The 15,172-nt window shown below is 39.1% G+C and overlaps 1 long non-coding RNA gene across 1 annotated transcript; it reads left to right on the top strand.

The window, feature by feature from the left end:
* The first annotated feature begins 204 nt into the window (after positions 1-204).
* Positions 205-14,914, top strand: LOC140153276 (uncharacterized). The gene is made up of 4 exons (XR_011859089.1): positions 205-358; positions 10,214-10,556; positions 11,975-12,043; positions 14,161-14,914. It is a non-coding gene; the product is annotated as an uncharacterized lncRNA (long non-coding RNA).
* The last annotated feature ends 258 nt before the right edge of the window (positions 14,915-15,172 follow it).

Here is a 15,172-nt window from a genome sequence, read left to right as displayed (position 1 = left end):
TACTTCTATGAGTATCATACTCTGATGGTTAATTTATATTGTATTTGTAAAATATACAACATTTGATTACTTCTTTAAATTTTAAAATCTATTAATAAATGTATAATAATTATATTATTTCATGGAGATTTTGGAGATACTTATTCCCTACCCAAAATTTGATTGGTACACGCCAAAGAATGATGTCATTTGACCTTAATTTGGTACGCGTGCGCGTAGTGAATGCGGAAATGGGAGATGGACCCGAAGAAGTAGACGGATGAAATCCGCACGAAATTCAACGTTTTCAGCCTTTTTGCAGCCTAAAAATTGAATATAATTGTTGCATTTTGAGAGGAAAACTGTAGTCATCATTCAGGTATGTTTTATTAAAAGTAAAATGTACAACAAAATGATGAAATTTGTCACCAAAAATAGGGACGTTTTATTCTTGCATAGTTAATTAGGGCCCCTGAACATGTATAGCATAAAGTAAACGCCAATTATGTTGCCCGTGACTCAGCATAGACTTGTCAGTGGACGAAAGAAATGTCATGTCAAGCCTGGACTAAAAGATATTAAAAAATGAGAGATTGAGCTATCAATTGCTTGAGAAGTCAAGCCACGCATGGCCGCATGCACGAGTCAAGTCAAGCTAGTGGGGATTATGCATTTTCAGTTTCCCACGCGTTTGAATGGGAATTGGATTGCGTACTTTCCCATTTTTTGGTGAGCATATTTCTCCAATATTTTGAGAAGTTGACATCGAATTTTCTATTCTATATTGTTTGGCAATAATGTCTTTTGCCAATAGTATGTTTAAAGTTATAATTTTGTGTTTTGATCGCAAAGATCGGATATTTTTATTCCTGATTCGAATTCTGAACCCTTCGCAAGGGTATCTGCATCTGCTGATATACTGCCCAACACTCCTTGTTGCTGTATGCAGGTGGAGTAATCCGAGCAGGGTTTAGTGAGTCTTATGCAAGTTATGATTTAGTTTCTTAAGTGTTCATGGAGTTGTTGCTTGAATACTTCTTGGTCAGTTGCTGATGTGATGTGAAAAGGTAATTGGTTCCAGTAGACTATGAAAAAAAAAAAAAAAGAAAACTTGTAGCAGTCTTTCTTCAGAGATATCACGGTGGTAGGTGTTGTTTATGTTGACAAATCTAGATGAGCGTGTGGTCGGGCGTAAGATGGTTCTTGCCGGGATGGATAGGTGACCGTGTACTGCGTCATACAGCACATTCCCCAGGCGACGCTCCTTCCTCCTCAAAGAGAGGATCCCACTTTAAGGCGGTGATCATAGATGTAGGACTGCTTGTATACTGGTAGTCGTTGAAGACAAATCTGGCTCCCCTGCGTTGGATGGCTTCTAACTGAGTAATCTGATCTTGTGTATATGCATCCCAAACAGCGGCACTATATTCCAGGTGAGGTCTTACGAATGTTGTGAAAGCCCTGGCCTTGGTTCTTCTTGAACAGATGGAGATGTTGCGACGTAAGAAGCCTAGGCTACGATTGGCAGAGGCAGTGATCTTGTCCACGTGATGGTTCCATTTGAGGTCAGGCGTAATATCAACTCCCAAGTAGGTGTGGTTTGAAGTCTCCTGAAGGATGGATCCTCCCAACATGTACTTATGGGTAGATGGGTTCTTAACATGAGTCACTTTCATGACGAAGCATTTCTCCGTATTGAAGGCCATCTGCCACCTAGTTTCCCATGCTCTTAGCGTGTTGAGATCTTGTTGCAGCTGCTCTGCGTCCTCTGGTCCACCGACAGTTCTATAAAGAATGCAGTCGTCTGCGAAAAGTCTGACAGATGACGAGATGTTATGAGGCAAATCGTTTATGAAAAGTAGGAAGAGCAGGGGACCCAGAACAGTGCCCTGGGGAACCCTGAGTCGACATGGATCCATTCCGGTGATGACCGTCAACAACCACTCTTTGATGGCGCTCTTTTAAAAGGATGATAACCATTTGAAAGTGTTCCTCTGATACCATAATGGTTGATTTTCATGAGTAATCTGTTGTGGGCAACTTTATCGAACGCTTTAGAAATCCATAATCACTGCGTCCACCTGTTTCCTCTTGTCAAGCGCTTGAGCCAGGTCGTGAACTGTCTGAATGAGCTGTGACTCGCAAGAATGTTTTCTGCGGAAGCCGTGCTGTTCATCACACAAAATACCATGCTGGTCAAGGTGATCCATTATGCATGAATGAAGGATATGTTCTAATGTCTTGCTGCATATCGATGTCAAGGACACAGGGCGGTAGTTGGAGGCTTTCGTCCTATCTCCTTTTTTGAAGATGGGGCTGATGTTTCCTCTTCTCCAATCTTCCGGCACACTTCCCGTGTCAATTGATCTCTGAAAAATGCAGGCAAGGGCGGGGGCAATCTCTTGAGCATATTCTTTGAGAATGCGAGCTGGTAGATCGTCTGGACCTGTTGCTTTATTGGGCTTTAGGTTGGCAAGAAGTTCGTGAACACCTTTAATACTGATCTTAATTTCAGGCATAGCTGGGGAAGGTTCAGAGTCCATTGAAGGCATGCTGGTCATATCTTCCTGAGTAAAGACTTGCGAAATTGAGTGTTGAGTATTTCAGCCTTTTGGGTACTATCAGATACGAGTTCACCTTTGTCTCTGAGGGAGCAAATACCAAAGGAGTCTTGTTTTAGGCTCTTGATGAATCCCCAAAAACTTTTTGAAGTTGCAGAACACGAGCGCTTCACATAACTTCTATGCTGCCTTCTTGTCTTCCTTGTAGCCTCCTTCCGAAGATTTTGAAATCTTGCATGGTCTTCTGGGTCTTTGGTTTTATTATAACGATTATAAGCCCGTTGCTTGCGTCTATGCAGTCTCTTGATGTCTTGATTAATCCATGGAGATTGTTTACCCTTGGTGATTAACTTAGAGGGAATGGACTTGTTCATAGCATCCGTCAGTCCTTCTTTGAAGTCATTCCACATAACGTCAACTGAGCAGTCACTGTTATCGAAATCCCTGGTGATGTTGTCAGACAATTTAGTGATCGCATCCTTCAAGCTGGAGACATTTGCTTTCCTGTACAGGAAAATTCTCCTTGGTTTTTGCTTGGTCTTGCGTGGTCTTGTGTTGACAATGATGAACGGTATCCCGTCGTGGTCGCTCATACCTGGCAGGACGGTTGATTTCTCCACCAGGGTAGAGTGTGTGGTGAGAAACAGGTCAAGAATATTGTTGATCCTGGTAGGCTTAGTAACCATCTGCTCAAAACACTTATCATTCACAATGTCAATAAATTCACGTGACAAGCCTGGTTTGTAGCCCCTGGTGTGGTAGAAACACTGGTCCAGTTAATACCTGGAAGGTTGAAGTCGCCCCAAGCCACACCTGTTGACCTTTGGACAGTTTTATTTTATCCAGTGAGTTGCGAAGCTGCTTTAGATATTCATATTCTGGGAGAGTAGTAATCTGTGGCCGGTAGAATGCTCCAATAAGCAGGGGTTTGGACCCCATTATATCTAGCTGAGTCCATAATATTTCTGAGTTCGTGTCCAAGTCAGGTCTGTGCGTGCCTATAAGGTCACCCTTAAGAGCAATTAGCACACCCCCTCCATGTAAGTCACGATCTTTCCTTGTTACGTTGTAGTCATGCGGAACTATTTCACTTGTCAGTTTGGTACTATCAATATGGGTCTCCGTACCAATTACCACATCAGGCTGATTAATGTCCAAGAATGTTTGCAGAGCAGCTTTTTTACTCCGTGATACCTTGGAAATTTATAATAACAAGTTTCAGGTGATGTCTATTGGTAGGTTTGGACTTCTTAGGACTGTTATCCTTCACCCTAGCTTGAGGGATGCTGGTGGCAGCAGGTGATGAAGAGGCTAGGGTGGTGGAATATTAACCAATCATCCAAACTGCTGAAGCTATTAGACATGTTAATAGAGTCTAGAGTACAGAATGATTTAGAAAAATTTGGCATGTTACAGCTGCAACAAACCCAAGATACCTTACTGCTACCAAGGGCTTCATAAACAAGGGTGTTCATATTCATACAACTTGAGTGATACCATTCATCACATTCATCACACTGCACTGCCTTGTCCTCCCACGTACAGGGTTGATGGCATATTTGACATGGAAATAAAGGATTTTCACTTGAGTCACCAAGGCTGCCGTGTGTGCTTGGTCCTGGATTAACTTCAGTGTCTCCAGATTGGGAGATGATCATAATGCAATAATACACAAGAAACAGTTTACAGTTATTGCCATCAAATTTTAGGTTACATGGAAATAGCAGTTTGTAACTCTTACGTAGCACCGAGGGTACTGCCGGGGAGATATTTGTAGGCAAAATTCACTTTGATATTAGCAAACATAGTCGAACCGCAACTCGCATGCCATAGATCAAACAAGCACGGTGATGAGCTCGTCATCGTAGAGTTGGTACACATGATGTAATCAATGCAAGCTTCGTCATGGTAGCTATTGTCTATCTTATTTCTGAAGCTGTCCACAGTCAGGATTATGGTAGTAAATAATATGAGAGTACTCACAGTAATGAAGTTCGACATTTTGAACAAGAGTCATACATACAGGTCACCAAATCCAACCCAGCAATACTTGACCTCACGCCCGACGAGTCGCCGTAACTAGCACATCATCGAGTTCATGTAGGCCACCATGATGGATTGATGGTTGCTTGGGTAAACAAAGGGAGTGGTCAACAGTTGATGAAGAACTCAAAATAATCGGGATCAAGTCACGATGGAACAATACAATCACGCCAAAGATGATTCAAAATATATAATGAAACACTTAGTTTGTAGATGGAATAACAATATGGGTGAAAAAGGTGGAATTTACACCCAGAAAATCAGAGCGATCTGAAGATGGGACTGATCACTCGCGCATGCGCACTCACTTAGTAGTACAGAATTTGACAGAACTTTGACGATAATTTTGCCTTTTTGGACACTAAAATGCATTTGATCCTTAATTTTGTTTCAACCGAGTCTTAAATTAGCAAGCACAATAAGGTTGGTACCACTTTTATATAGGGGCCTACATTGATGAAATTTTAAAAGATTTTTTTCAAATTTCTGACCTGCGCAAATCGTTAAGTGTGTATTTCCCATTGACATCCAAAATGGCGTAAGCCAGTCCTAAATATACATAGGTACGGCATAGGACTTGCAAGCGAGTCTAAGTCAAGCAAGGCATCTTACTTGAGAACTCTAGCTTTGATGATGGTGCAGAGCTCAGAGTAAATTGGACTTGCTAATAGAGTTAGACTCGCTTGCCAGTCTCGTGTACGCCGTTTGTACACAAGAGACTGGCTTATGCCATTTTGTGTGTCAATGGGATTTACACACTTAAGGGGGTACTACACCCCTGCCCAATTTTTTGCCTATATTTGCATTTTTCTCAAAAATTATAGCGTATTGGTGACAAGTAAGATATGTATATTATAGGGGCAAGGACAACAACTACTGCACTGGAAATTTTTATTTCAGCACAGACAACAGTTGTGGAGTTACAGTCAAAAATGAGGGAAACCCAATATTTGATCAATAAATCAATAACTACTTGCCTTGAGTTGCTGAATTTTCAGTGCAGTACCGTAGTTGTAGTCCTTGCCCCTATAATATTGTAACGCGGTTCGAGGTCACGACTGGAAAGAATAAGAGGAATTTGTAAAGATCAAGGGGCTGGGCAACACCATAATATTTTTAAGAGTTATTTTCTTTTTGGAAGTAAAATCAATCAAATGATTATTTTGGAAGACTCCTGCCTTGCTCCCTCTGCCGTGCCTCAAGCAGGGCCTCAAGACTCCAAGTGTTCGATGAAGGCCAGTAAACAAAAAGGTCGCTGAACTTTTGGTAGCGTGTCTGACCTATGGCCTCACAGTACTTCTTTAAGCAACACGAAGAGAGAGCTAGGGCTAAAATTGAGCAAATTTACTCCTTTTTGATCGGAGTTATTCGCCAAAATATGATGAGACGAGTTGAAAAGGTTTCGTCGCACTTATCGCCTCAATCTTAAATGTAAGTCTAACCAAGAAGGTGTCAAAATAGATAATTTATTTAAGCTTATTTATCTTCTGCTTATTATTGAAATGTAATAACATGTGTATTGCAGAAGGTGTATCCAAAAGTGAAAGTAATAACTTTGTAGAGTTGGATGCCAAGATTCCTCAGTGGTTTGGTATTTCATCATAGGTAGTGAGCTGAAAGAGATTACTCTCATTCTGGATACAAAATAAGTATACAAAGGACAAAGCTGCCATTTTTGTGTGGCTCAACTGTTGGTTCTTTTCTTGTGAAAATATTTGTAAACAACAGTACAAGACAGGCAATTTCAACTGTAGACAGCATTTCGTAGTGACTTAACATAGTTTGACGAGACTTTGGAGTAGAGCTCAATTTAGTTAATCGAAATAAAATAATAAATATAAAATGTCGTAAAAGACTGTCTCGATTTGAGACATAAAATTCGATACAATAATTATTGTATCTGAATTAATTCTGAAATGCATTTTCAGAGACATTGAATAAGTTGGTGCAAAAGTGCCATAAAAAATTATAGTCAAAATTGACTATTAAAATTCAATTAAATATTGATAATTAATTCTGGCAAGTTTATCTCGCCCAAACCTTCCATAAACTTTAAATTCATAGCTCCTTCAAATAGAACAACAAGAGGGATAAAACTTTCAATAGATTTCCAAAACTATTTCAATTTAAATCAGGACCTAAAAATTGCCAGGGGATTTTTAAAGCTAAAAACCTTAGCGCATTAATGTTTGTAAACATTATTCATGTACACATGCACAGTACATGTTCCCCTATTAATGTGCCTGTCAACACAGTACGCGTATGTACAACATACATACGCGCTGTCACGCACTCACATGTGGTCATGTTTGATTGACAGGTCACATTCAAATTAACATTCATGTTCGCCATTGACATGCTGATTGAAACGGGACGAAAAAGGATGAAATCTACATGAAAATTATCTTGTTGTTCTACAATCTGTTGGAATTTCTGTTGCTAAAGATCTAAAGATGGATGTGGCTGATGTCCCAGACCAGTGAACTGAATTTTAGCCGTCTTTTTGGGCTGAAAAACGTCAAGGAATCATACATCGAGAAGCAGTCGTCATGACCACACAAGATCGTCATACTCATTCACTCAGTCACTCGTCTGAAACCCACGGAAAATACAGAAATTGCCGGACACAGGAGCCATGAAATTTAAAGGTGCCAGGATGAGTAAACCAAGGACATTTTGTTTGTCTATTAGATCATTTGATGTGAAGATGCGAAGCCTCAAAGAGAAATCACAGCCCTGAAAAGGGCTCTAAAATCAAATCATAAAGATGCACTCTGTCGGCGAATTGTAGGAATAGACTGGACGATGCAGCAGAAGTACAAGGTGAGAATGTAGGCCTAAAACTTTGCCAAATCCTTTGCAATTCGGCTTTCCATGCACCAATTTCATACTGGCCAACAATTAAACTGTAACGCAACACATAGGCCTTCTATTTACACTTTCAAAATTTATATACAAGATAAAACGGCCGATTGACAATTCATTCTGTACTTCTGATGCACGCCACAGCCACCCATACTGTGGATACCCAGTCCCACGGTAATCGCTGATTATCTCTCATGCCGATCACCGCCGGACCAAATATCCACCCAAAATGTCATGGAATTCCCATCCGGGCTGAAAACTCAATAGAGTTTGTCTTTGGTGACGCCTAAGTCATGGTGATTTATTTAGAGATGGAAGGTTCGGAGAAATATGCTAAATTCTACTTTGTTTGCGGACAACCCTGCCAGCAGTACTTGCCGTACCAAGCAAATTTGACAAAATGTTACCAGACAATGAGCACAAGCTCTTTTATAGTGAGCAATTCCTCGCAAAATCACGGGAAAAACAGGACTTTAGTGAGCAGAAAAATAACTTTTCTTGCTCGCGAGCAATTCCTCGTGAAATCTCGGGCAAAAACGGGACCTCAGCGAGCAGAAAACATGACTTTTCTTGCTCGCGAGCAATTCCTCGTGAAATTTCGGGCAAAAACGAGACTTCAGCGAGCAGAAAACTCAGCTTGCCAACTCGCGAGCAATTTGCATAAATAGAATGTTTTTCCTTGCTCTATCGCGATTGGTCCAAAGTTCGTCCAAATATGGTCACTACGCTGTGTCGACAATCAAAATCGCCCTGTCACGATCAGTGATGCCAAAATATATAAAATATACCCAGAGTTGGGGATTTTCTGTCACATATGATAAGAATAGAAAATGGACAAACTGGCAACTGTCAACAAAACACACGTGTGCAATGGGTGTACAGTCGATGTATTTTGACATCGAAGTTGCATGTAAACATTGTCAAAACTGTTGTGACATGCATAATTTTGATGAAGTCTTTTGTGTATTGGCCAAAATGTGAAATAAATACATGAAACTACAATCGGAAGTGAATAAAAATGTGGAAAAGACTGAGAAGAAGTGAGATCTAACTCACCTAATTTGGTAAGCTTAAATTTGTATTTTCAATGTGCCAGTTTCGAGGACTTGATTTCTGAATAGCCAAAATCGATAAATATTGCTATAAAATTGTCATATGAAAGGTGGGTACATGTAACTTTGTATATAAAAACCATAAGCATCTCACGCTCGCAAATTACGTCATCTATAAAGGAGGCACCAAAATCCATTTTCGTTACAATATGTACATATCTTACTTGTCACCAATTTGCTATAATTTTTGAGTAAAATGCAAAAATAGGCACACAATTGGCCAGGGGTGTAGTGCCCCCTTAACGTTTTGCGCAGCTCAAACATTTCAACAATTTTTTTGTTGCAATTCAGTCAATTTATATCAGTACGACGGCAACTTTGTGACCTCTTTTGTTATTAAAACAGAAATTTTTTACGGGTTGGAAAGTATGGTGTTACGCAACACAATGATGAAAATTTAACCGGCAAACGCGTTTTTGCAAAATAGCTCCAGAAATGGAAGACATTTGAGTTATTTCTTGCTTAAATTTCATACCATGACCACGGATAAGATATCAAACAATTGTGTAAGCAAAAAATAAAGTGTAAAAGTTGAACATGGAAAATAAAGTAGCTTGAACATGCCCAAAGTAGATGGGAATATGAGAAAAATTGTCACGAAAAAAAAAGTCATGATCGCAAAAATGTTCATATCCTCAAGCAAGAAAAAGCGCCAAACTCAAAAATGGGTGTCATGTTAAAATAAATATTAACTAAAGTTAGCTGGCCTGAAAATTTCATGAAATTTGGTTGGGGTATATTCCTAGTCGTACATTGAACATGTTGAAATGCTGATCTCTGTGCTTGACTACTGTCACGCGAGGTATTATACAGCTTTTTTTCCCCTATAAACAAATTTTCATTGTCAACTTGTCCATGTTGGTTAGTTACCTTGCAAAAAATACTTTCAATGTACAAACAATTATAAAGTCAGCATACACGAGTGAGCCACTGAGTGAGAATAACATTGCTATTAACACCGATCCTATCAAACCATGACGGTGGTCACATGATGGACAGCTAAATCCCGGCAAAAACAACAATGGGATTAAAAGCGATCTATCGTGAGTGACGTCATGCTGACTGATCAAATTGGTTCTTTTTGCTGGGATTTGGCTGTTCCACCGAACTATATAATACAGCCATTTTACTTATAGTGCTTGCCATTTCTTTCATTTGACAGTATTTGTCTTCAATTTCTATACTCAATATAGGAAGTGGTGTTAGTCATTGCATACATCAGCCCATTGTTAACAATGAAAATACTTCATCAACTTCAAAACATCTTGAAATCATGTGGTGAAGAGCAAACATCACATCAGATCTTTGTTGACAGTTTTATTCTCAAAACCAAGGTGAATCCTGGACTTCCCTCACAATAAAGATGTTCCCCAGGTACACTCAGACTCCCCCCTCCCACGGTACTAGGTAGCCAGTTTCTGCAGGGCACGCCCTTTGCTCTATGTCACAGATTTGTGTCAAGGTGTGGGTGGGTCTCTACAGGTGACTGAAAAAAAGGGGGGAGGGAAGCAATCCATCTTTTCATTTGATACACAAGATTTTTAAACATTCCCAAAGTTTATGTGTAAATGCTCTGTACCTTCAGAGCTTTGAACACATGATTTTTTTAATAAGACTGTAACCTTAGTGCTTGTCTTGTCATTTCTTTTGCAGTATTTGTCTTCAATCTGTACTCTTACCTGAAGTGGTGTTAGTCATTGTCCAGCAGACATTCAGCCCAGTGTCAACAATGAAAAGACTTGTGGACATCTTTCAAAACAAGTTGAATACAATGCCAGTGAAGACGTATTCTCAAATGATGGTGATCAGCAAGAAATTCCTTGGTGTCATCGCATCAGATCTGCTTGTGGAGGGTTTTATTCTCAAAACCAAGGTGAATCTTGGAAATGATGAGTGGGTGATTTGAAACTTCTCTCACAATAAATGTGATGTGCAGAGATACCTCCAGAATACAATAGTGTATGGATGGAATGGAGAGAGATTTGGAGCAGCAAAGGTATGCATAGGTCAAACTTATCACTCTTAATGTGGATCTACTTTTAGGCGCATTGGTCAAAACCTAACAATTCCCACCGATTACGAGCTGATCAAAATACAGCATATATTGTACAGGATACCCAGCCCCCCCACTCTCATTCAACACAGAAGTGGGTAACCAATGTGTGCTCAATTTTTCAAAGACCCCTCCTTGCGATGATTTTTTTTGTAAAATCATCGCTACAGAAAAATTATTAAATTCGTGTACAATCATCGTGGAACATACTCTTTGCGTGGCTGTGCGTAGTAAGCTGTAGTACGCAGATAACCTCGCTAATATGGCGCATAAAGTAGCGTTATGCGCTTTCGTTTATATAGCATGATTAGTCGGCGAGTAACAAGCGTAGTTGAATGTTCCACGATGTACACAAATTTAATAATTTTTCTATAGTGTAAAGACTCCATTGAGGAATTAATAAATAGCTTACAGAATAAAGCTGTATAGTCCTTCAATAGAAGATTTCTGTGTCACTTCTGTGCAGTTATACACAAGGGATAAACCTTTGGTAGGGAGAGTGTGTGGTTTCAATGGCTAGAATTTCAAACACCCTTTGAAATACTCACTGCATCACATAAAATGCCCTGTCAATAATTTACAGATTTTATAAAATACCCCACTCTTCAAATTTCTTGGACACGGATGCATAAAACCCTGGTTTTTTTTTACACGCTAACACTTTTAACATTAAAATACCCCTTTTCTGCAATATTTAGAACTCTCAATCTCGCATTGGTTACCAACTTCTGTGTTGATTTGGTGGACTAGGCCGATACCTGTAAGAACTTGTTCTTGTTATGATATGTTTTAGCAAGCATGTATTCAATTTGGATTTTCCTTGAAAATTGTTTGTCAATGATATCACCAGTGTGCATCTATTCAGGGACTGTCTTTTGGAATTTGCAGGAGAGCATTAAATATCTCTTCTGGAGCCTTCAAGGAGAGCTGTTTAGAACATTTAAAATAAATGAGAGAATGGTCAACTAAGGAGAGCTAAAAATCACTCTCTTATATCAGATTTAAGGAGAGCAGCAGAGAGCTATTGTGATCGCTCTCCTCAAAAGACAGTCCCTGATGTATTGAGCTTTGGCAGTATAAAGATGTGTACAAAACAAAATTCACTGCTACTATTCAAGTACTTTTAGAGAGTGTCGTCTTCAATAAAGAAATCTGATTGATGACAATTATATCTTTGAAAAAAAGTAATTGAGGACATATTTATATGACATTTCTTGACTTATTCCTGAATTGTATCACATCTATTGCAAAAAAAAATTGAAATGTAAAAAGAGTGACTGTAGTAGCACATACATACATTTTGAGGGCAAAGTTGAACCATTTTACTGTTTGTGTATTTTATGTTACTTTATTGCATCTAGGTGATCGATGAAGATGGTTGGAAATGCCATGGCTGGATATCATACATAAGTCTGTGAACAAGATCTGAGGTGAGTACCGTATGGATGTAAAAACCTGGATGTAAAACATAACAAGCAGGCCAGCTTACAACATGTTCATTCATTGACATTTTAAAGAACTTCCTCAAATATGACTTTCTTACCAAGAACAGTTAGAGAGTGTAACCACAGACTGAAAGAAGTGGTCAGCATCGAAAATACCAATACATTTAAAGCTCAAAAATAAGAATGTACAGTGATTAGTTACATTATTCATGTGCACACTACACATATATCTGTGGCTTTGAGTTTTAAGGTGGTACTACACCCCTTGATAAATTTGTGACTATTTTTGCATTTTTCTCAAAAATAATAACACACTGGCAAGTTATGTATATTATAGGGGCAAGGAATCCAGTTACTATAGCCCAAATAATTAATTCTCGATCATGAGAGCCAACTTGGGTACGCACAGTTATTTGCGTCGAGCGTACTACGCAAATACCGGTGCTTACTGCGCAAACACTGAGATTTGACTAATCACACGGTCGTTGCTAGGCAAGGTCAAGGTTCGGTCATGCAGGTCGCGCGATCGTGTTATTCTATGAAAAGTACGCTGACGCAGAAGGTACATCCTCTCATGATCGAGAATTTGTTGTTTTGACTATACTGGAATTTCAGTGACTCAAGACAAGCGGTATGTTATAAGAAAAGAGGTACCGCTAGAATGTACCTTATTTCTTAACATATAATGAACCACTTGTCTTGAATCACTGAAATTTCAGTGAAGTAATTGGATTCCTTGCACATAACTTTTCTTACCAGTGTGTAGTTATTTTTTGAGAAAAATGCAAAGTTAGTCACAAAATTAATCAGGGGGTGTAGTCCCACCTTAAATAGGTGCTTATCGTGCTTCCTAAAAGTTTGCTTCAAACTTTAGTCAGGTTTACCTGAGTTTTTTGGGACATTGAAATCAAGATGCTAAGATGTTAACTCTTAAAAATGCTTCTAATGATACCAATCCCAACTTACCAATCCCAAAATAAGTTTTACCAATTATGAAAATAATCACAAATTTTATGTTTTATGCCATGTCAAGTTTTTCTGTTCTGTTCTGGAATGCAATACTCTCTCATGTTATCCCATGTCAAAAAATATTATACTTTTTATTCTAGAAAGTCTCACTGTTCGAAGTATTTTATTAGTGACACAGTAAGAGAACAGTAAAAATGAAGAACGGACCAAATTCCCACATTTAATATTTTATAATTAGGTAGGTAACCAACAAGTTTTACAAAGTTAAAGAAGTCATCCACACTTTTTAGGTGTGCATTGTGCAAATATCTTGGGCAAATATCTTGGGAAGAACACTGCATGTACCCTTCTCAAATGTTTTGCAAGGGAATAATTATTTAACTTCATTTACCACTGTAAAATGTTGTAATATTTAAAATTTAAAATTGCTTTTAGATGCTGAAGTACAAAAGTAGCAAAGGTCTTAACCAGAGAAGACCGGGTTCTGTCACTCATTGATGCAGCCAAAGCCGTCCCAACGTCTGTAGTTCTCCTGATGTCAGAGGATATGTCTTCAAATCAAAATATTGAGGTAAATTGTAATGTGTTGAATGACTGTTTTCAAAAATCTAGATACTGCAATGTTCCCTTGTGATTTTCAGCTTTTGCCAATTTGGTTATTGCTAATGAACCACAAAAATTATGAAAAATCCTATTACTTTATCTCAAATTCTTCTGGACCAATTTCTCAACTTGCAGGTCCAATCAAGTGCTGTATTACTTTAGACTAGAGAATAAAGGCCTTGCATGTGACGTATAATCCCGTAAATATGGCGGACTACTCAAATGCATTCAACAAAAGCATGATTACAATCTACCGTGACAGTTCGTCTCACACACCTAACCCTGCACTACGATCAAATAGGTTGATGACAACATTTGATTGAATGGACTGCACTCCGCCATAACTACGGTGAAGGACACCGGCTCAAATCCTTTGTTTGGAGCCAATCGATAATTTCATGCAGGGCCTCTATATTGATGATAGGTAGAATTTTATTTTAAAAACAAAACCAACTTAAAAACATTTTAATGTGCAAAATACCTTAAAACATAATTTTAATTTTGTTATTTCTTTTTCACTTGACCTACAGGTACTGATGATAGGTGTCTGGAAAGAAAATATGATGATGAAAAGATTACACACTAGAAAAGGTGCCATGGTGTTGCCTAGAACATGACAGCATTGACAGAAAGGTCTTACATTCATAAAAACTGAAGATGTTTAACCGGAGTCCACTATGTTAGCATGTTGCTGTTGGAATGCAGTGCCCGGATGAGCAATTGAATGAGCACAGTGTGATTAAGCCTTTGTTTCTGTCACTTATCCATGACATCGCAGCGCACCTACATTTTCAGGATGCAATAGACACATCAATTTATGCGCATGTCATGTTCATTCAATTGCAAATCCTAAGCTACATTCGGATTGGGTGCACTAAACACCAATCTACATGTATGTGCTATACAAGTGAATATGATCTGCGGGGTATTGAGAGCAGAAATTTAGTCAGTGAATTCACCACTACATATTAATGCTGGTTCCATACTTTCCTGCCGGTTTGCCGCTCAGACGATGATTTTGCTTCACTGCGCAGTCGCACCAGAAACGCTAGTGGTGACCAGCGGCAAGCCGATATATCGATCGCTCCTCCGCTTTGCCCAAGCAGCAGCATCGCGAGGAGTTGGACTCAAGTCAACTCAGAGTGGTGCCGTTCTGACGTATGAGAACAAAATATGATTTTGGAGCGGTGCAGAGCGGCAACCTTGGCCTTCAGATTCATGCCGCTGCCCTTCGGCAGTGTGCCGCTCCGCTTGCAGAAAAATATAAGCGGCATGATGAAGTGTCACAGCACACAGGTCTTTATGCACACGCTCAGTCGCTCAGATCAACCAACTCGTTTAATTAATTTTCAGAAGAATCTAATCCATCCGTCAAAAATCAAACTTGATCACAATCTTCATTGACATGATCTAAAACTAAAGTTTGTTCGGCTTATATAAGGTGGAAATTATTCGGCTTTTGTTACTGCGCGAGTCAATAAAGTAAATTCACAAAAGCGTGCATCAGTCATGCATTGCGCAACACACAACTAGCATAAGCAT

Source organism: Amphiura filiformis, chromosome 5 (genome assembly GCF_039555335.1).
Source record: "Amphiura filiformis chromosome 5, Afil_fr2py, whole genome shotgun sequence".
NCBI classification, from domain to species: domain Eukaryota; kingdom Metazoa; phylum Echinodermata; class Ophiuroidea; order Amphilepidida; family Amphiuridae; genus Amphiura; species Amphiura filiformis.
Note: the sequence above shows the minus strand (reverse complement) of the source record. Positions and strands in the feature narration are given on the sequence as shown.